Source organism: Mesoplodon densirostris, chromosome 12, assembly GCF_025265405.1.
Source record: "Mesoplodon densirostris isolate mMesDen1 chromosome 12, mMesDen1 primary haplotype, whole genome shotgun sequence".
NCBI classification, from domain to species: domain Eukaryota; kingdom Metazoa; phylum Chordata; class Mammalia; order Artiodactyla; family Ziphiidae; genus Mesoplodon; species Mesoplodon densirostris.
Genome location: NC_082672.1, coordinates 33,558,964 through 33,579,548, shown reverse-complemented (window position 1 = coordinate 33,579,548; position 20,585 = coordinate 33,558,964).

Sequence of the window (20,585 nt, the reverse complement as noted above, 5' to 3'; positions counted from 1 at the left end):
AAGAGAGAGAGCATGACGTGGGCATGAAACTCTAATTGCTTTTCAGAATGTCTTTGTTTTCAAGGAAGTTATGCTTAGAAACACAAACACTTAACGGGAAGAAAAATTAGAAACAAAGATCTCATGTAATGGTTTAACATTATGTTCTGAACATGATCTATCACATTCAATCTTAATGAAGGCTCATTGACACAAATACTACTATCTTATATTTACACAGAAGCTCACCATGTGCACAGTGTTGTTATATGCATATCATTAAACCTGTTTACTCTTTACAGCAATCCTATCATTCAGAGGATCCTGAAGTCCTTGTGGGCAGAGACTGCTTTGCATCCCCAAAGGGTAACACAGGGCCTGGCACACACTGCTTGCCCAGGAGATGTTTGTTGAACAGGTTGACTCACTGACACAGGCTTATTATCCTCATTTTACTGATAACAAAAGTAAGACTCAATGATTTGGTCAATATCATCAAACTAATAATTAGGAGTAAGCTGTCTTCTAATTTCTAAGTCAGTGTTCTCCCAAATATTAGATCTAAAGCTTAAGCTTTGGTTTCCTATTTCTTATAATAGAAAAAAATTTTATGGAAATTTTAATTGCTACCATTATCTTCTTCCACTATCTTTCAACTTAACCTAAGTATAATAAATATCAGTTTTCCATTATTTTCAGTCATAGATAAACCTAGGAAACATAGTAAAAGAGGTGTAGGCTCCTTGGTGACTATAAGTGCCATGGAATGCCCACTTAATTATTTCAGGAATATCCTACTTTATTTCAGTTGGGCATATTGGTTACACTAAATCAATGATATTCTCCAAAACCATAAATACCTCATATACAACTTTACACAACTGGGGAGTGGAAGTTGGGATAGGAAGTTGACCATATTCAATTTAACTCTCTCTGAGTTTCTAAATGTTCCCCCTCCACCAGCCCATTTTTATCAAGTTGTTCTCTGTAATGGTTATTCCTGAGTCATGCCATCACCAAACTCTCTTGACATCTCATTCCTTTTACATGGAAGCATCTAACTAAATATACTCAGATGCTGTCATTTGGGATATATTGTTTCATCTCCACTTACATGTGTACCTTATTAATAAATGTATCCATATCCCCACCTCCTTCTGGAGTCATCCTTTAATGTTTTCCACATACAGTGTTCCCAACCATCAGGACTAGCTTTATCTATCCTGTCCCTTTTGCTCCCCAAAGTCCCCTCCTTTTTTTCATACTCTAAATTAGTCCCACACTTCTTCCTCATGAAGCCAAACTTCTCATCCATGGCAGCAAATAATCAAGTTGGAAACCTGCCCCCATGGCAACTTGTTTATAACAAAAATGGTTATCACTCACTTCTGGTACTGTTCTCTCTCCTTACCTACTGTTCTCTCTCCTTATCAGCAATACTCGGAAAATGTATCCAAGAATACTTAAGATATTGCTTTTTAGTTCTCTTTGAGGAATTCACACAGTACAGACTTTAGCAAACATAAGAGATAAGAGTGATGGAAACTTCTGGACAAAATGGAGACCATTAGCAAGCCCCATTTCAGTGAACTGGGGCACACACCTAGTCTTCTTCACTGGCTTCCTTCTCCTTTCATGATGCTTCCCAATTTCAACCAATCTCAAGGCAGCTTGGGAACAATCAAGGAAAAGTTATGTCCTATATGCTAACTAATCTGTGCAAGAGAGAAGCACACAAGAACTAAGAAAGAGTAATTTCCTAGAAGAAATTTATAATAGCTTAATTATCTTTAGATTACATTTTATACAACCTCACGTAGCTTTTTAATGGCTAGTAGAACCCATTTCTAACAAGCCCAGAAAATGTCCTTTGCCCTCTTTCTTACTCTGAACTGAAAATTTTTAAAAAGCTAATAAATTGAAAGATTCTCGTGTATCTTAATGAAGTAGGAAAAGAACTGGTGGTTCTAAGTTTGAGTCAAGTCCAAAAGTTGCTCAATGACCTTGGGTAAATTGCTTTGCCTCTCTGAGCCTAAGTTTCCTCATCTCTAAATAAGAATAGTATTATCTTCTTCTTAAGACTGTTGGGAGGAATAAATGAGAGTATACATGATAAACTTTCATAATATATAAAGTACCAAACACAAGGTAAGTGCTATCATCCAATTCCAGCAAAAGAGCAGAGTAGAACAACCTGTCGGATGAGGAGATAGACTACAAAATGTGCACTTAGGAATTCCATTCCCCGAACCACAAAATTACCCTTGTTTCAAGTCACTGTACTGATTTTTCACTTAATGAATAGATATCTTCAAATACAATGTGTGGAGATTTATGGGGCTCTGGAAAATGATATTACTGCCGTACACGTAAGAAATGCAAATACTGATACCTAAGTGAACTCCTTAAATTGCATTTGGTAGAGTTAATCAGAAAAGGGACCAAAAGATTTGATGCAAAACTGTGTTTTTTTCTCATAGAGAATCAATAGCTCCCTCTATGTGAAAATAGACAACTAATTTTCCTAAGGTAATATACATAGATTTTCCCCAACACACGTTGCAATCATTTCTAATTCACACTTCCCAGTTACCCTTTGTTTCTTGTACTCCAATCCCTATGGTGAGGCCTCTGCATATCCCTTATCCTGCCTCCATCTCCTAGGACTCTCTTTTGCTTCATCATTTAAAATGCTATCCAGGGCTTCCCTGGTGGCACAGTGGTTGGGAGTCCGCCTGCCGATGCAGGGGACGGGGGTTCGTGCCCTGGTCCGGGAGGATCCCGCGTGCCGCGGAGCGGCTGGGCCCGTGAGCCATGGCCGCTGGGCCTGCGCGTCCGGAGCCTGTGCTCCGCGACGGGAGAGGCCACAACAGTGAGAGGCCCGCATATCGCAAAAAAAAAAAAAAAATGCTATCCACATGCTGTCATCTCCCAAACAAGTATCTCCAGCCCATACCTCTCCTGATGGACAGATTTTAATATCCAACTGCCACTCATCACCTCCACTTAGATGTTAACATGACTCAAAATTAACATGCCCCAAACTGAACTCCTGATCTTTGCTCTCAATATTGCTGTACACATAGTTTTCCCCATCCTTGTTAATGACTATTCCATTCTCCCTTTGATTAGACCAAAAATCTTGTAGCTGCATTTCCACATCCATTCTGTCAGGAAATCTCATTGGCCCTACCTTTCAAAATATGTCCAGAATCTGACCAATTCTCACTGGTCCCACGCTACTATTTTGGTCTGAGCCAACAGTATCTCTTGCCTAGGTTATTTCAACAGCCTTCTCACTGATCTTCATTTTCATTCTTGTTATCCCCATCCTTACCCCCCAGCTCTGAATTTATTTTCAAAACAGCAACAGAGGGCTTCCCTGGTGGCGCAGTGGTTGGGAGTCCGCCTGTCGATGCAGGGGACACAGGTTCGTGCCCCGGTCGGGGAAGATCCCACATGCCACAGAGCGGCTAGGCCCGTGAGCCATGGCCGCTGAGCCTGCGCTTCCATAGTCTGTGCCCCGCAACGGGAGAGGCCACAACAGTGAGAGGCCCATGTACCGCAAAAAAAAAAAAAAAAAACAGCATCAGTGATTCTTTTAAAACCTACATTAATGCATCTTATGGCTCTGTTCAAAACCCTCCAAGACTAACATATATTATTCAAGGAAAAGCCTTACATGAACTGGCTCCACTATTATCTCTCTGACCTCATCATCCTACAACTCTTCTCTGGCTGACTCCACCTCACACACTGGCTTTTTTTACCCATCCATGCACATGCCAAGAGCATTCCCTTCAAGTGGTCTTTGTACTGTTTTGTCTATCTGCCTGGGGAATGCCCTTCCCTAAGTCCAAATATCTAACTCCTTCACATTACTCATTTTCTCAGTGAGGACCACACTGACCCCGTTATTTAAAATTGCGCTTTCCTGTTCTTTTTTTTTTTCTCTCTAAATACATAGCACTTATCAGTTCAGTGTGATATTTATTCTTTGTTTTCTGTCTACCTCTATTAGAATATAAAGACCACAAGGGCATTAGCCTAGTTAAGAGTGTCTGGCACTGAATGGATGTTTGTTGAGTGAATAATTTCAGTCTCTCAGTTATGCAGAATCTTGAAATTTGAGTTACTTGGTGTGTTAGTTTTCTGTTGCTACTTTAACAAATTACAACAAGCTTAGTGGCACAACACAAACTGATTCGCTTATAGTTCTGGAGGTCAGAAGTCTAAAATCAAGGTGTCAGCAGGGTGTGTTCTTTCTGGAGGCTTCAGGGAGAATTTGTTTCCTTGCCTTTTTTAGCCTTTAGAGGTTGTCTACTTTCCTTGGCTCATGGCCCCTTCCTCTCATTACTCCAAACTCTTGCTTCTCTTGTCACATCTACTACTTGCTTCAATCTCCTTCCTCCTCTTATGAAGACCCTTGTGATTACATCAGGACAACCCAGATAAACCAGGACAATCTTCCCATCTCAAGATCCTTCACTTAATCACATCTGTAAAGTCCCTTTTGCTATATAAACTAACATTCACAGGTCCTGAGGATTAGGACACAGACATCTTTGGGAGGCCATAATTCAGCCTACCTCATGCAGAAAACAGTTTTGTGGGTGGAGTATGTGAAGCATAGCACAACTAGGCAACAATTGAAGAGATGAAACTACTGTATTTGCCAGTATGCCAATAGGAGATCAAGCTTTGTTCAGATAACTTGGGAGACAGACAGACAACTTCTGTTAAATAGGGACATACTGGAGATGGAATAAAAACCAGTAGTATTGGGTCAGATAAGCTTTGAGCAAAGAGGTGAGTATGCGGCTGAGAACTTGGTGAGGGGGTGAGACATGGAAATTCTCTTAAGCCACATTAAGGATTTCGGACTGGATTCTAAGGGAAATTGGAGACCACTGAGGGGTCTTACATAGGGAAGTGGCCTGATCAGATTTATAATTTTAAAACATAATGTGGGAAAAAAGTGGGAGAGCAAGAGGATATGTGAAAAGACAAGTTGGGAAAATGATGCAGTAATCTAGATGATAGTGGCTTGTTATTATATTGAGTCTTAGTTTCTTCTCTGCAAAATGAAACTCATAATTGTTTTCAACCTCACCTGGCTATTGCAATGAATCAATGAGAATACACATAAACCACTGCAATGAGCATATAAACTGTGCTGGCGTCGTAACTCTGAATCAGATTTTAGCTATCCAGTCCTAACACAAAATTACACTGATGCTGCTTAAAAGGAAGTAAGGTTTCGGGCTTCCCTGGTGGCGTAGTGGTTGAGAATCTGCCTGCTAATGCAAGGGGACACGGGTTCGAGCCCTGGTCTGGGAGGATCCCATATGCCGCGGAGCAACTAGGCCCATGAGCCACAACTACTGAGCCTGCACATCTGGAGCCTGTGCTCCGCAACAAGAGAGGCCGCGACAGTGAGAGGCCCGCGCACCGCGATGAAGAGTGGCCCCCGCTTGCCACAACTAGAGAAAGCCCTCGCACAGCAACGAAGACCCAACACAGCAAAAAAAAAAAATTAATTAATTAATAAACTCCTACCCCCAACATCTTCTTAAAAAAAAAAAAGGAAGGAAGGTTTTGATTACATCTAACACAAGGTATTTAAAAACCAATAAAACATTGACATAATCACACTGGGATAAGGAGCTGGCCTCTGCACTGCCGGATTAGGTAAAGAAAACATGTCTGTAAATACCTCCTGGTGAAGGAAGTAAGAGATGACCATGAGCTTGGCGAGAACTTGGATCCCAGATTTCAATAACAGTAAAACAAGGAGAAACAAAATCACCACTGGGAATTTTGGCTGCCGAAGACTAAATATTATGAAAATGAACAATGTTGAGGGTTCTCAGAAATGATTTAGTATCACCAAGCGATGAGTTATAATAGTATTGTGTATAGAAGCACAGACTTGGGCAGGACAAGTAGATTCAAGTCCTGGCTTTGTCACTTACTAGGTTTACCATTAGGAAAGTCACTTAAACTCACTGAGTCTCAGCTACTCTTTCTGAAAATTGAGATAATTATAGAAATACCTCACTTGGGAGCCTTAGTCAGAATTTAATGAGACAATGTTTACAAAGTGCTAACACAGTTCACGGCACAGATTAAGTACCCAAATGGTTGCTATTGTTATTATTAATGTTATTAATGGTTACAGCCTTTTTTCCTTATATGTTTATCAGTTCAATAACTTTCAAGGAATTGCAAATAGCATCTTAAAAGGTGAGGGAAGCAGGCAAGAGGCCAGCAAGGAAACAGTAGAGGGGATGTTAGGGTCAATACCAAGTAATCTTAATCAAGCAAGGACTGAAGTGTGTTTACAATGAGCAGGCTAAGAGCAGGTAAGGGAAGAAGTAAGGAGGAGCCAAGGGGAGAGAGAAGGACAGTACCTATGCGCCAGGAGAAGCTCATCTCCTGGAGAGCTGGGCTCACTCTCATCAGAAATCTGAAAGCACACTAGGAGGAAGAGGATAAATGAGAACACTGGCCATGCTCTCTGGGCTGCAGCTGGCCTCTCTGCAAAAACATAGGCATATTAACCCTCTTTATATGAAAGGTGGTAAGAAGCTGTTTGCAACCTTCTCCAGAAGGCATTGTCAGTGTATGAAGACTGCTGTTGTCAACAATAAAACTCTGAAGGCAATCTCAGATATTATCAAGACTAAGAGGGCCCACGTTGTTGAGCTTTCCAATGGATTTGGACAGCCACGGTTTGTAAGCTGCATATGGTCAAGAAAAAAACAAAGAAATAATATAATTTTCCGAAAGCCAAGGGGTAAGTCCAGGTCCAGGATAAGCAAATGAAGAGGTGTTTAAATGACTGAGCCTTTTCAGAAGGGAGGGAAGTAGGAGAGTCACATGGCTGTCATTCTTCCCTTTGGATGCCCCATGAACTCAGGCTGAGTTCCCGTGGAAAAGAAGTATTTAGGTTTCATCTCAGCAAAGTACGCTAGAGCAGGCCCTTAGAATAGCTTTCACACAGTGAATTTAGCAATTTTCAGAACTAAGAAGTATTAGATGTCTCTGGCAGACTAGATGATTGATTACAGGTCATTCTCAAATAAAAAAGATCTCAGTGGCTCTCTACTGCCTACCAATTACATACTCTTCTCCTGATTTTGGAAAACCTTCCCTTTCTCTGCTCAGTCCCCATGATGGGATAAGGAAACTCTGAATGTCCCAGATGCAATCCCACCTGGGTGTGGAGATTAACAAGAGAACGCTCAGTCTAAATTCTAAATTCCCAGGAAAACTGACTGTCCATCTCAAGTGTCCACCCTTGGTCCAATTAGACATGACAGGTCATACATTACAAACCTGTCAGAAGTGTGTCCAGTCTGCCTTGCCCCTCTCTTCATTTTCTGTGCCCTAGACTCAGACACATTAATCAGTTTGCCATTTCTTCCACATCCTTCCTCTGGGTTTCCTTGTGATTTTCCTCAGGGTAGAATGCCCTTTTTCTAGAGGTCTACCGGTTAGAAAAAGAAATCAAACACAACCTTCAAGGATTGGGTTTGAAGACTGTTCAGAATTCATGCTGATTCATAGATCTTAAACAAATTATATTTTACTATGGTAAGTTTAGAGGGCATTGGTCTTAGTAAAGGTTACAAGATGACATCAAGTTGGGGATATTCAGACTCTGGTCTGTGCTCATTCCTTACCAGGGAACATGTATGAATGTTGGCATACGTCACAGTAGCCTGGTACTGTGATATTTTGAGTCTCTTTCAACCTCAGCCAGTCACTTTGAAATCATAGCACTATTGCCTTAAACAGATCACCAATACTATTATTATTCTAACTCCAGTTCCAATATGTAGGTTTTCCAATACCACTGTGCAATTCTCTGACACCAGCGGGGTGTCCTACAATTCAGTTTACTTCTGACACTGCCTACCTGGAGACAGCATCAGATCCCACAGTTAAGGGCTCAGTCCTACAAGACTGCTCCCCACTCCTACTTCAGATGCCAACTGCAAGTTCAGGTTGTTACCTATGCTTTTGACCAACTGGCTATAAATTAGAGGTTCCTAAGACCCCCTCCTTGGGTTTGATTAACTTGCTAGAGTGAAACCATGAAAGCAGTTTACTGACTAGATTACCTGCTTATTACAAAGGATATTAAAGAGGACAAATCAACAGCCAGATGAAGAGATTCATAGGGTGAGGTCCTGAACAAAGGGGATTCTGTCCTCATGGAATTTGGGGCCTGTCACAGTGGCACAGGAAAGCCTTCCAGTTCACCGACCTGGAAGCTCTCCAAACCACTTCCTTTTGGGTTTTCATGGAGGATCCATTACATAGGTATGATTGATAAAATCATTGGCCATTGGTGATTGAACTGAATCCCTAGCTTCGCTCTCCAACCTGGAGGCTGGAGGTGGGACTGAAAGTTCCAATCCTCTAATTAGGATTGATTCCCTTGGCTACCAGCACCCTCCCTTGCTGCTTTCCAATTCACCTCATTAACATAACAAAAGACATCTTTATGGCTCTCATCATTAGGGAATTCCAGGGTTTTTAGGAGCTCTGTTCCAGAAATGGGAATGAAGACCAAATGTATATTTCTTACCATAAATCACAACATCACAGCTATATTGTTGAATTAATCCCAGCTGACGTATCAACTAAGCCTCAAGCATGTAGTCGCAGAAAGGCAAGTAGTCACGAGTGATCACTTATCTGCAGAGCTACAGGGCCTGCAGGTACTGAGCATGACAGGCTTTGCCTCGCCACTGACCCAACTCAGCGCCATCTCATGAGGAATCTTTCTTACCCTTCCAGGTAATGTAATATATCCCTCTCTCTCATTCCCAGAGCATTTGGTTTCATCTCCTGGATCAGGCTGTGAACGTTTTGCACACTGTGAGTGATATGTGCTTTGTGGTCAGTTTGAATCCTTGTACAGCCACTTAATTGACCTGGTGGAGAAGGTTCCTCACTGGTAAAATAGGCTATAAAAATATCACTTTTAGGTGTGGTATGAAAATTAGATTGCACTCTATATAAAACAGATAATATATTGCCAGGTACAAAGTAACTACCCAATAAAGGCTAATAACATCACTATTATTTCTTGAAGAAACAGACTGTATCTTACATACTTGAGTACATTGCTTATATCTAAGAACAATAAATAAATTAAATAGAAAATGGCCACTCCAGGACAATGCCTCCAACCACCAGGTCCAGAGTCCTGTCAAATGCCTAATGGGATGACATGGACATCTTCACCAACAACTTGAAACATGACAAAGATACCAGCATCTTTTAGTTAATTATGCCTCTGCCATGGCTAAACTTGCCTGCCTTCTTTGAATCCTTTTAGAATTCCCCTATATTACATATGTGTAATCTCTAAATGTTTGTGAGTCACGTAAAAATTAATAAACAAAACCTCAATTAAAATACAGTAAGGCCACCAGAAAGGGGAGCTCTCACACCCAAGGACAATAGAAGGGCCCAACAGGAAGAAGAAAGATGTCCTCTTGCTGGCAAGAGCTCATCCAATGAGAAACTGTCACAACTCAGCCAATAAAAAACCACTGTACTTCCAACCCTCAATTCCTCAATGGACTCTGTTTGCTGTAACCCTCCCAACTTATTTCTCCCCTCTTTAAAAGAGTTCTCCTTTCCATTTTCATTAGGAACTTGCATGGGGCTCACCATGATTGCAAACCCTGAATTACAATTCTTTGTTGACCCCGAATAAACCCATTTTTGCTGGAGAAATAACTGGCAGTCTATTGGTTTTAGATCAACAATCATGAACATTCACTGGGCACCTACCATGTGTGAATTACTACATTAAACACTGCAGATACCAGATGAGAAAATACTCTGTTCTCAATGTGTAGACAATCTCATTCCTGGACACATTATCTAATTTAACCCTTAGTTTGATGCTCACTTCATGTTCACAAATCCACAATATATACAACTTTATGATTTATAATGATTTCACTTCTCAGTCTATGCATTCACACTGGAGAATCATAATCTTTTCCAACTGACAGCATCCCATAGGCCATCACTGCAAGTCCTACTCCGGACTTGCTCTGGTTCCATTAAAACACCATTGCCATCATCATAACTAATATTCACAAAATGATGGGTACACTTTAAAGAGTTTGTTCCTATAACTTACCTCATTTACTGTATCCAGACTTCTCATACAGGTTAGTTTACTAAAGCTCCATAGGGTGTAGTCTGTTGTTTCTTAGCATCTCTTTTGATAAGCCTACATGCTCAGTATGCTTTTTGGTCACAACAGGTCACTAGGTCTTTATCTTCATGGAACAACCTACAAAATGTCTACCAAGCTTCTACTATAGGTTCAGACCTAGAGTAGTACATTTTAGTAATATATTTTATGTCTTAAATTTGAATTTAATGTTTCTCCAAAATCCTTGGCTTTGTACTTACCATCCTTGAAAGTCATCTGCCACCTTTGCACCCATTCAGAAATTTGCAAGTCCTTCTTACAGTCTGAGGTCAGATGCCAAAGGATCCTTCTAGGCTGACTGTATGTTGTCCTGGGACTGAAAGATTTGGGAGGGTTTTTTTTTTTACTAACCATATATCTCTGGAATCTTAGTCATTGCATTTCTCTACCTAGATGAGTTAATTTTTCTTACTCTTTATTATTTCCTAGCCAAATGACTGACAGTTCCATAAAAATTACACTTAGATATATCTCGTACTTACATATATTTGGTGTAAAAGTTTGAGAAACTCCTTTTACATCTCAAATACATATACAAGTTTACTTCTACCCAAATGCCTCTTCATCCTCACTTTGACAATATGTGCAACAAGAGCTTTAAATATTCTTATACTCTTTGATTCAGTAATAATTTTTCTGGCATATTTCTCAGAAATTGACAGAATGAATTACCATAACAGCTGGGTAACAAATCCATACACAAGTCAGATTATTTCAAATTGTTTGTTTTCAATAAATATAAAGAAGGACCTATTAGCTGGTGGATCATTACAAATAATTTTGCTGATAGATCGTTATGATTTTTGGCATGTGATAAACTTTTAAAGGAGTTAAAAAACTGTCACTGCTATAACGAATTTTTTTAATTCCAATTTACATTTGTATGTGAACAAGTTTCTCAGTGCACATATATATATATTTGAAAAATAGAAGATGCTAAATTTATTAGGAATAAGTAATATCTATTCATGGATAATTAAACAGAAAAAAACTAAAAACCCTTTTCTCATTAAGAACCCCATTTTCAATAAAACTTAAATTTTGTATTTATTAACTCGAAGTCTGTGATATATTTTTGTTGTTTGATCAACTATAACGTCAGTATATATATACTTTTTTGTTGCAGAGAAATGGAATTAATCTGTACCACTGAATAGGTTACTTTAGGATAAATTTATAAGGAGAAAGTACAATGGAAATAGAAGTTCAAGGAAAAAACAGAACAATTTAAAATATCTTACTATTAATGTAGCGCTTTTATGCTTTTTTTTTTTTTTTTGCGGTACACGGGCCTCTCACTGCTGTGGCCTCTCCCGTTGCGAAGCACAGGCTCCAGATGCGAAGGCTCAGCAGCCATGGCTCACGGGCCCAGCCGCTCCGCGGCATGTGGGATCTTCCCGGACCAGAGATCGAACCCGTGTCCCCTGCACTGGCAGGCGGATTCTTAACCACTGTGCCACCGGGGAAGCCCTCAAGGGTACTTTTGACAGAGCTGTTAATGTGGAACAAGCTTTAATATATCAGAGTTATCAGCTCCTTTAACAAGAGCTTCCAAACATGCTTACTTTAACATCATTTGATTTTAAACTTGGGAAAGAGTCTTAAATTTAAAAATCATCAAAATTAAATAAAAATAATCTCTCCCAAGGACTGGCAAAGTCCTTGGGGAATTTTCCACCTTTAGTACAGTTTTCTTCAAAAGTTATTCAATTACTTGAGCAATATTTTCGATAACAGGGACCAAGAAGCTTTTGAATTAACTAAGTATAGAAATACAGATATCAGATATTAGAAAATTATGTGTGAAAACTATTTTATGATCAAGTTTCCCCTCTGCAAAATATTAAAGGAGAAAAAAAAAAAAAAACTTGGATAAAATGTCTTCCTTTTTCCCTTCCCCTCAGTAATCCCAACTAAACTCATAGCTTCCAACTCCTATTTACATCTTGGCCTACTCCAGTAGGCTTCGTTCCCACCACTTCAAAACTACCTGCCCTCTAGAAGGGCAGCCTTGAACTTGTAAACTTCAGCTCCAATCTTTGTCTCTAATCAATCTTCATCTGGTTTACTTCTCTCAATTATTTGACATAGTTGACCATTTCCTCCTTGTTAAACCTGTTGTCTTCCCTGATGCCAATGATCTTCTGGCACTACTACTATGGTTTGAACTGCTCCTTCCAAAGCATCTCTTCCTTTACGATCCTTTAAGTGGAAGGAGATATACTCCAAAGTTGTTCTTAGCCCTCTCTTGGCCCTACGCCCTCAGGATTGTACACTCCAATGGCTTGAACTATCATCTTGATGCACACATCTTCTAAATATACACCTTTTAAAGACATCTTACCTAAAAGATGTTTCATTTCCAACTGTTTAGGCTCTTCACACACCTCAACATATCCTCATTTTCTCTCCCTTCTACACCCATAATACACACCTCTCTCTTGCCCCAATCCCTTCATCCCAAACCACTACTTACCTTCTTCTAGGACTCAATGCAAAGCACCACCATTTTCTCCTAGGTGTCTTTTTTTTTTTAATTGGAGTATAGTTGCTTTACAATGTTGTGTTAGTTTGTCTGTATAGCAAAGTTAATCAGCTATATGTATACTTATATCCGCTCCTTTTTGGATTTCCTTCCTGTTTAGGTCACCACAGAGCACTGAGTAGAGTTCCCTGTGCTATACAGTAGGTTCTCATTAGTTATCTATTTTATACATAGTAGTGTATATATGTCAATCCCAATCTCACAATTCATCCCACCCTCCCCTTCCCACCTTGGTGTCCATACATTTGTTCTCTACATCTGTGTCTCTATTTCTGCTTTGCAAATAGGTTCATCTGTACCATTTTTGTAGATTCCACATACATGCATTAACATACCATATTTGTTTCTCTCTTTCTGACTTACTTCACTCTGTATGACAGTCTCTACATCCAACCACATCTCAGCAAATGACCCAATTTCGTTCCTTTTTACGGCTGAGTAATATTCCATCGTATATAGGTACCACATCTTCTTTATACATTCGTCTGTCGATGTGCATTTAGGTTGCTTCCGTGTCCTGGTTATTGTAAATAGTGCTGCAATGAACACTGGGGTGCATGTACCTTTTGGAATTATCGTTTTCTCTTGGTATATGCCCAGGAGTGGGATTGCTGGGTCATATGGTAGTTCTATTTTTAGTTTTTTAAGGAACCTCCATAGTGGCTGTATCCATTTACATTCCCACCAACAGTGTAAGAGGGTTCCCTTTTCTCCACACCCTCTCCAGCATTTATTGTTTGTAGATTTTTTGATGATGGCCATTCTGACTGGTGTGAGGTGATACGTCATTGTAGTTTTGACTTGTGTTTCTCTACTAATTAGTAATTTCATGTGCCTCTTGGCTATCTGTATGTCTTCTTTGGAGAAATGTCTATTTAGGTCTTCTGCCCATTTTTTGATTGGGTTGTTTTTTTTGATATTGAGCTGCATGAGCTGTTTGTGTATTTTGGAGGTTAATCCCTTGTCAGTTGCTTCATTTCCAAATATTTTTTTCCCATTCTGAGGTTTTTTTCCTCTTGTTTATGGTTTCCTTTGTTGTGTAAAAGCTTTTAAGTTTCATTAGGTCCTGTTTTTTTTTTTTTTTATTACTCTAGGAGGTAGGTCAAAAAAGATCTTGCTGTGATTTACATCAAAGAGTGTTCTGCCTATGTTTCCCTCTAAGAGTTTTATAGTGTCCGGCCTTATATTTAGGTATTTAATCCATTTTGAGTTTATTTTTGTGTATGATGTATCCCATTTACCATTGCAACAAAAGAATAAAATACCTAGGAGTAAACCTACCTAAGGAGGCAAAAGACCTGTACTCAGAAAACTTTAAGATACTGATAAAATAAATCAAAGATGACACAAACAGATGGAGAGATATACCATGTTCCTGGATTGGAAGAATCAATATTGTGAAAATGACTATACTACCCAAAGCAATCTACAGGTTCAATGTAATCCCTATCAAATTACCAATGGCATTTTTCACAGAATTAGGACAAAAAAATTTTACAATTTGTATGGAAACACAAAAGACCCCGAATAGCCAAAGCAATATTGAGAAAGAAAAACGGAGATGGAGGAATCAGGCTCCCTGACTTCAGACTATACTACAAACTACAGTAACAAGGACAGTATGGTAATGGCACAAAAACAGAAATATAGATCAATGGAACAGGATAGAAAGCCCAGAGATAAAGCCATGTACCTATGGTCATCTAATCTATGACAAAGGAGGCAAGAATATACTATGGAGAAAAGACAGCCTCTTCAATAAGTGGTGCTGGGAAAACTGGACAGCTACATGTAAAATAATGAAATTAGAACACTCCTAGGGGTCTTTAGGAAACCTAGCTCCTCCCCATCCAATGGAATCATCCAGTTCTCTTGACCCCAACTCTGCAACATCAATATAACCCATTCTCACGCATTTTCATTGCCATAGGCCTAATTCTGAATCTCATCCTTTCAGGCCTGGTCTAATCCTTGGTATCCTAACTGGGCTTCCAGCTTAAATACCATGACCTCCATTAACAATTACCTAATTAACGGTGCCCTTTCTCTATGCTCCCCAGTATATTTTATCTATAAATAAAATATATAGTTAGTTGCATCCATTTCTGCCTCCCTCAGATCAGAGATTCATTTGCTGAGAATACCTTCCCTATCCCAGCCTGTATCAATGCTCCCCACAGATCTAAACGTAATCTCCTGGGAAAATGCATCATACCGTGTGATTGGTTTTCACATTACCACAATATAAACGACAGTGCAGCAAGAGCAAGCACTACAATGCTTGGAAAGCAAAGGAAAGGAGAAGAAAGAGGAACAAATAGATAGTTACATTTCTTTCTGAAACTTTAAAGTATTCCTTATCATAATAACATCTTCTAATGAACTCACAGTATGCTTTAAGGCATTATCTAGTAATGTCTAATAATTTCTTAACGATGAAGAATGTGAATTCCTTCCCTCGCCTTAACATGAAGACAAGAATGAGGATGAATGATGCATGTCCCTAGAATGTGTTTCAAGATTCTTGGACAAAAGTGATGCACAATCTCTCAATAGTTGATTAAATTCTTCTTGTTCTCAGTAGAATTCTCAGTAGAATTGCTGAATACAAACTGGGTGATACAAGCTACCAAAGCTAAGATGCGCCAAGATTTCTCCCATTGAAATGAGCATTTTAAAGGAACAAGTAATGATTAAATCACTTCTTTTTTTTTTTTGAATTTGTGACAAGGCAACTATCCCATGAAAGAGAGAAAATTTTAACTGACTATTCAGAATTAGGCCACTCTCTGGGAGTCTCCTTATGAACTTGCCTTCCTGGGAAATTCCTTGTTCACTTTGGCCCTGGCTGGAGGGGGTAGTGACTTAAGGCAGAGATTACATGAAAGCCATAATTTTGTAAAGGTTATAGGAGATGCAACAGGAGACAGAACTGAGCTGCCTTGGTGCAACAAGGGGTGAACATTCAAAGAGGAGTAAAGATGGAAGAGAGTGGGGCTGCTTTATCTGAGGCTTATGTGAACTCCTTTGGTTGAGAAATCAAGACTGGAAATCTCAAGATAAAAAGCTTGCTTGTGACAAAGCCAGTGCACATTGGCTTTAGTCGGAAAGATCATGGAAGAAGCTTTTCTTGCAGCCAATCTGCTTCTCTTATATACAGTACGCAGCTACGTGCAAAAATAGCCCATGGAAACTTTCAAAGACATCTTAAGGAGTTTAAGAAATGATTACATGGAGGGAGGGGGTTCTAGTGTTTCATATGAAACCCTTTCTAGCAGAGCCAAGTTACCCCATGCAATACTTTAGGCCAGAGTGGAAAAAACAAAACAAAACAAACCAACTAGATGCCAAATCCAGATTCTAAGATGTGAGGCCAACTGGAATGGAAGGAAAATTCTTATTGCTATATTTATTAAATATGAAATTTGAGAAATCACAGACTCAGAAAAGCCAAGAAAATGTAGCGGGACCTCTTCTGCAGGAACAGTGAACACCAACTGAAGATGCCCAGGACCATCGCAGGAGTGAAAAAGGTATCAAGTATGGAAAATAAACCAGTTAAGGGTCTGTTTTCTTCCTGGGCATCTAGGTCTCAGATGCAGGGAGAGAACTCTGTCCCTTATGCCAGTTTATTTACCTTAAATGAAACAAATCATATTTAAAATGGAGCTGAACTCACTTCAAGTAGAGAAAAGATGCTCTGGAATTATTTCTGTGCCCTTTACAGTGCCCTATATACCCTGAGGAAGAGTTACTGCCAGGGATTCCCAGGTGGAAAACTTTTATGACATTGGAACCAATAACCCCAAAGGAGACTGACAGCTGATCATAATACCACTAGTAAAAATACAAGTTTATTGAATACTCACTATCAGGCAAAAATACACTGCTGAGCCCTTTTATATCGATTGACTTATTCTAGGAAGCTTCTAAGAAGTAAACATTCCTTTTATTCTCATTATACAAAGTAGAAAATGAGGCAGAAGGAAGGAGCTTGTCTTACTTAGGTCACATTCGTTAACCCAGGTAGGTTGGCTCCAGTATCTATGTCACCTCTTCAAACAGTATTTAACTGCCTAAATTCCGCAAACCATTTAGCCCAGCATTTGAGGCCCTCTCTATACCACCTCTTACTTCTTCTGCTTGCTAGTATCTCATTTATTTGTTTCTATGTAGCAGACTCCTGGTAAGAGCTGTCCATACTCTCAGGCTCTGATTCTTCTGCGGCTGCTCTGTCTCAACGCCACTTTAATCAGTCTTTCATCCCCATCACTTTACCTAAACTGCACAGCAAGGTCAACAATGACCTTCACATAGGTAAGTCCAGGAGTCTCTTCCCAGCTTTTATTGCATCTGAGCCATAAGTAGCCTCTGACATCACCATCACCCCCTTTCCTCAATAGCTTTGCTTCACTTGGCTGCTGGCACATCACAATCTCTTGGTTATCTCAACGGTCTCTTCTTTTCAATCTTTTTCCTGGTTCCTTCTCCTTTTTCTCACCTCTAATGTTGGGTAGCTCCAAGGCTCCGCTCCCGGTTATTTTTTCTACCTTATGCACACTCATTCCCTTGGTGATCTCATGCAAGCTCATGGTTCAAGTCCATTTACAAGCCAGTAACTCCAGCCCAGACCTCTCTCCTGAGTTTCTGCGCAGATAACTGCCTACTTGACATTGCTGCTTGAATGTCCAATAGGCACCCAAATTCAATACATCCACGATGAACTTCTGAATCCCTCTTCCCTCAGAACACCTGATTTACCCTCTTCTTCCCTATTTCTGTTGTTGGAAACTCCATCCTTCCAACTGCTCGTGTCAAAAATCTTGTGGTTATTCTCGATTGAAAATGCATCCTCCTTCTCTCTCCTACTAGAAAGCCGGCAGGTTCTACCTTCAAAAATACATGCAGAATCTGATCACTTCTCATCACTCCACAGCTACTGCCCTCACCAACAGTGCCCTGTTTCACTCTCAAAAATGTTTTGATTTGAATAAATTATGGTCGCCCTACTACAAGGCCCTCCATGGTCTCACGCCCATGCTCACCCCAGTGTTCCCTCTCTGACCTCATCCATTACTTTCACAGGCTCTCACTCCACTCCGGCCATGATGGCATCCTTGCTAATCTTTGGTGAGCCAGGCACACTTCTGCCTTTGGGTCCTTGTTCTGGTTATTCCCTGTCTGGAATGCTTTCTTCCAGATATCCATGTGGCAAGTTCCTTCAAGTCTTTGCTCAGTTTCTAGATGTTCAGTGAGACCTCCGTTTACTACTGGAATGAGCCTATCCCTCCATTATTTGTCACATTCCCTGCTCATCCTTTTTCTGTCTCCACTGTATTTCCATCCTTTCAACATACCATATAATTTTATTTACAGTCATCCCTTTGTATCAGCGGGGGATCGGTTCTAGGACCCTGGCAGATACCAAAACCCATGGATGCTCAAGTACCTGATATAAAATGGTGCAGTATTTGCATATAACCTATGCACATCCTCCCATATACTTTGAATCATCTCCAGATTACTTAAAATGCCTACTACAATAAAAATGCTATGTAAATAGTTGCCAGAGTGTACAGATTTATTTTGCTTTTTGGAACTTCTGGATTCTTTTTTTTTTCCCAAATACATATTTGTTTAATACTGAAAGATTTATTGTAGATATTTTTGTTACACAATTATGTTACATATTATGATACAAATACATTTGCAACATTAACATATATAAGGACTGTTAAATCATTTACTATTTCTTTTGCAAAAAGATAATTTCCTGAGGCTTTCATACCTGTAATAACTGAATCTGTTCTCATTTGGATCAAATCTTCATCCTTTAGCCCTGAGTCACAGTCCACTGCTGAATGAGTCTACACTTGCCCATTAACCTTGCTTGGACTATTTTATGTATGGAATATCTGAGCCTTTACTACTAAACTGTTTTATTACTAAGCCAGGACACGCCCTCTGCCTTACTGAGTAATTTCCCTCTGCAGCTGCAGTCCTCAGATGCTGAATAAAAAAGGGCAGATTTCTCGTAGTTGCCTCCCTGCCTTCTCCTGACTCAAACATCTAGAGGATTCAAGAAAACATCCAAATATTTTTCATCCTTGAAACCTCTGGATATGGAGGGCTGACTGTACTTATTAATTCATTTTATTTAATTATTTGTCTCCCTCCACTGGAATGTAAGAGCAGAGCTCTTTTCCTCACTGATGTACCTCAAAGGTAGAGCCTGCCTGGCACATACATGTAGGTACCCAATAAATATTTGTTGAATGAAGAAACAAGCACATATACACTAAAGACAGAGGTTATTATGTCCTCTTAGACATCTCTCTTTTTAATTTCCTCGTTCACTGTCTTCCTCTTATCATGATCCTTCTGCTTGAAATAGACATTGCCAAAACATTTAATTGTGTGGGACTTCACTGGTGGTGCAGTGGTTAAGAATCTGCCTGCCAATGCAGGGGACATGGGTTTGAGCCCTGGTCCGGGAAGATCCCACATGCCTCAGAGCAACTAGGCCCGTGCACCACAACTACTGAGCCTGCACTCTAGAGCCCGCAAGCCACAACTACTGAGCCCACGCTTCACAACTACTGAAGCCCGTGCGCCTAGAGCCAGTGATCCGCAACAAGAGAAGCCACTGCAATGAGAAGCCCGTGCACTGCGACGAAGAGTAACCTCCGCTCGCTGCAACTAGAGAAAGCCCGTGCAGCAACGAAGACCCAATGTAACCCAAAAATAATTAATTAATTTAAAAAAAACGTTTAATTGTGACTCAGAAAACCCTCCTCCCACCCTCCCTCTCCACTCAACAAGTTAAGGATAAAAGCAGACTAACAGACTGAACATAGAAACCTTGGAATTATTATTTACAATTTTCACGATCAGTGATCTGAGAGGGAGATCCATGCTGTTCTTACCTAATTGTCTTGGAGATGCCTGGCACTGAGTCTTAACCGCATACTCTGAACTCAGGTTCTCTTTCAAAACTTCCAAGTTTAGCTGTGAAGGAATTCCTGACCAATAGTGCCATCTACTGATCAACAGGTGAGAAATCAGGACAGTGAGGAAGAAAGTACAAACCAGTTTAATCTGAAAAGTAGGAAAAGATAGTAATGAAAAATCCCATAAAGTCAGTAAAATAAACTGCTTTTCCCAAAGAGTGCTAGCAAGGAGTTTACACTGAATTCTATAGCAGCAGTAAGCAAATATTGTGCAATTGTAAAGACTCATAATAACCCCCTTCAGAAAAGAGGAAGCACTTCCAAAACATTAACAGGGCAACCAGTTTTCTATAAATACCAGCTCTCTGTTTTTCACCAGCAACGTAAGAATTAGGATATTTGAGAGGCAAAGCAAATATATCTGTTGTTTTTATTTTCCCTCACATACAAACGAATAAAAACTAATCTACCCAGAGATTTAAAATTCACTAGAAAAAAAGAAAATTACAGAAAAGGCATTTGGGAAAATGCAAGGGCATTTATATTTAAGACTATACACTATAAAGTTTCTCCTCTTTTATAAGTGTAGATAGACGTTTTTCTTGATTATTTAAATGCAGTACTTACTGTTCAATGTCAATAAACGCAGGTCATGAGTTCTAAGAAGGACTCAGATAAAATGGCATTTTCATGTTTATTTACCAAGATCTGCTACTTTTTCATTATCAAAAGCCTCTTGTGTCTCCCCACTCCCTGCTGTGAGTAGTAAATATGGTGACAGTTAGTTGACACATGCTTTAGGCAGCCATTTATCTAAATCATATTCACCCCTGTTTTTTATTTAAGTTGGGCACCCCTA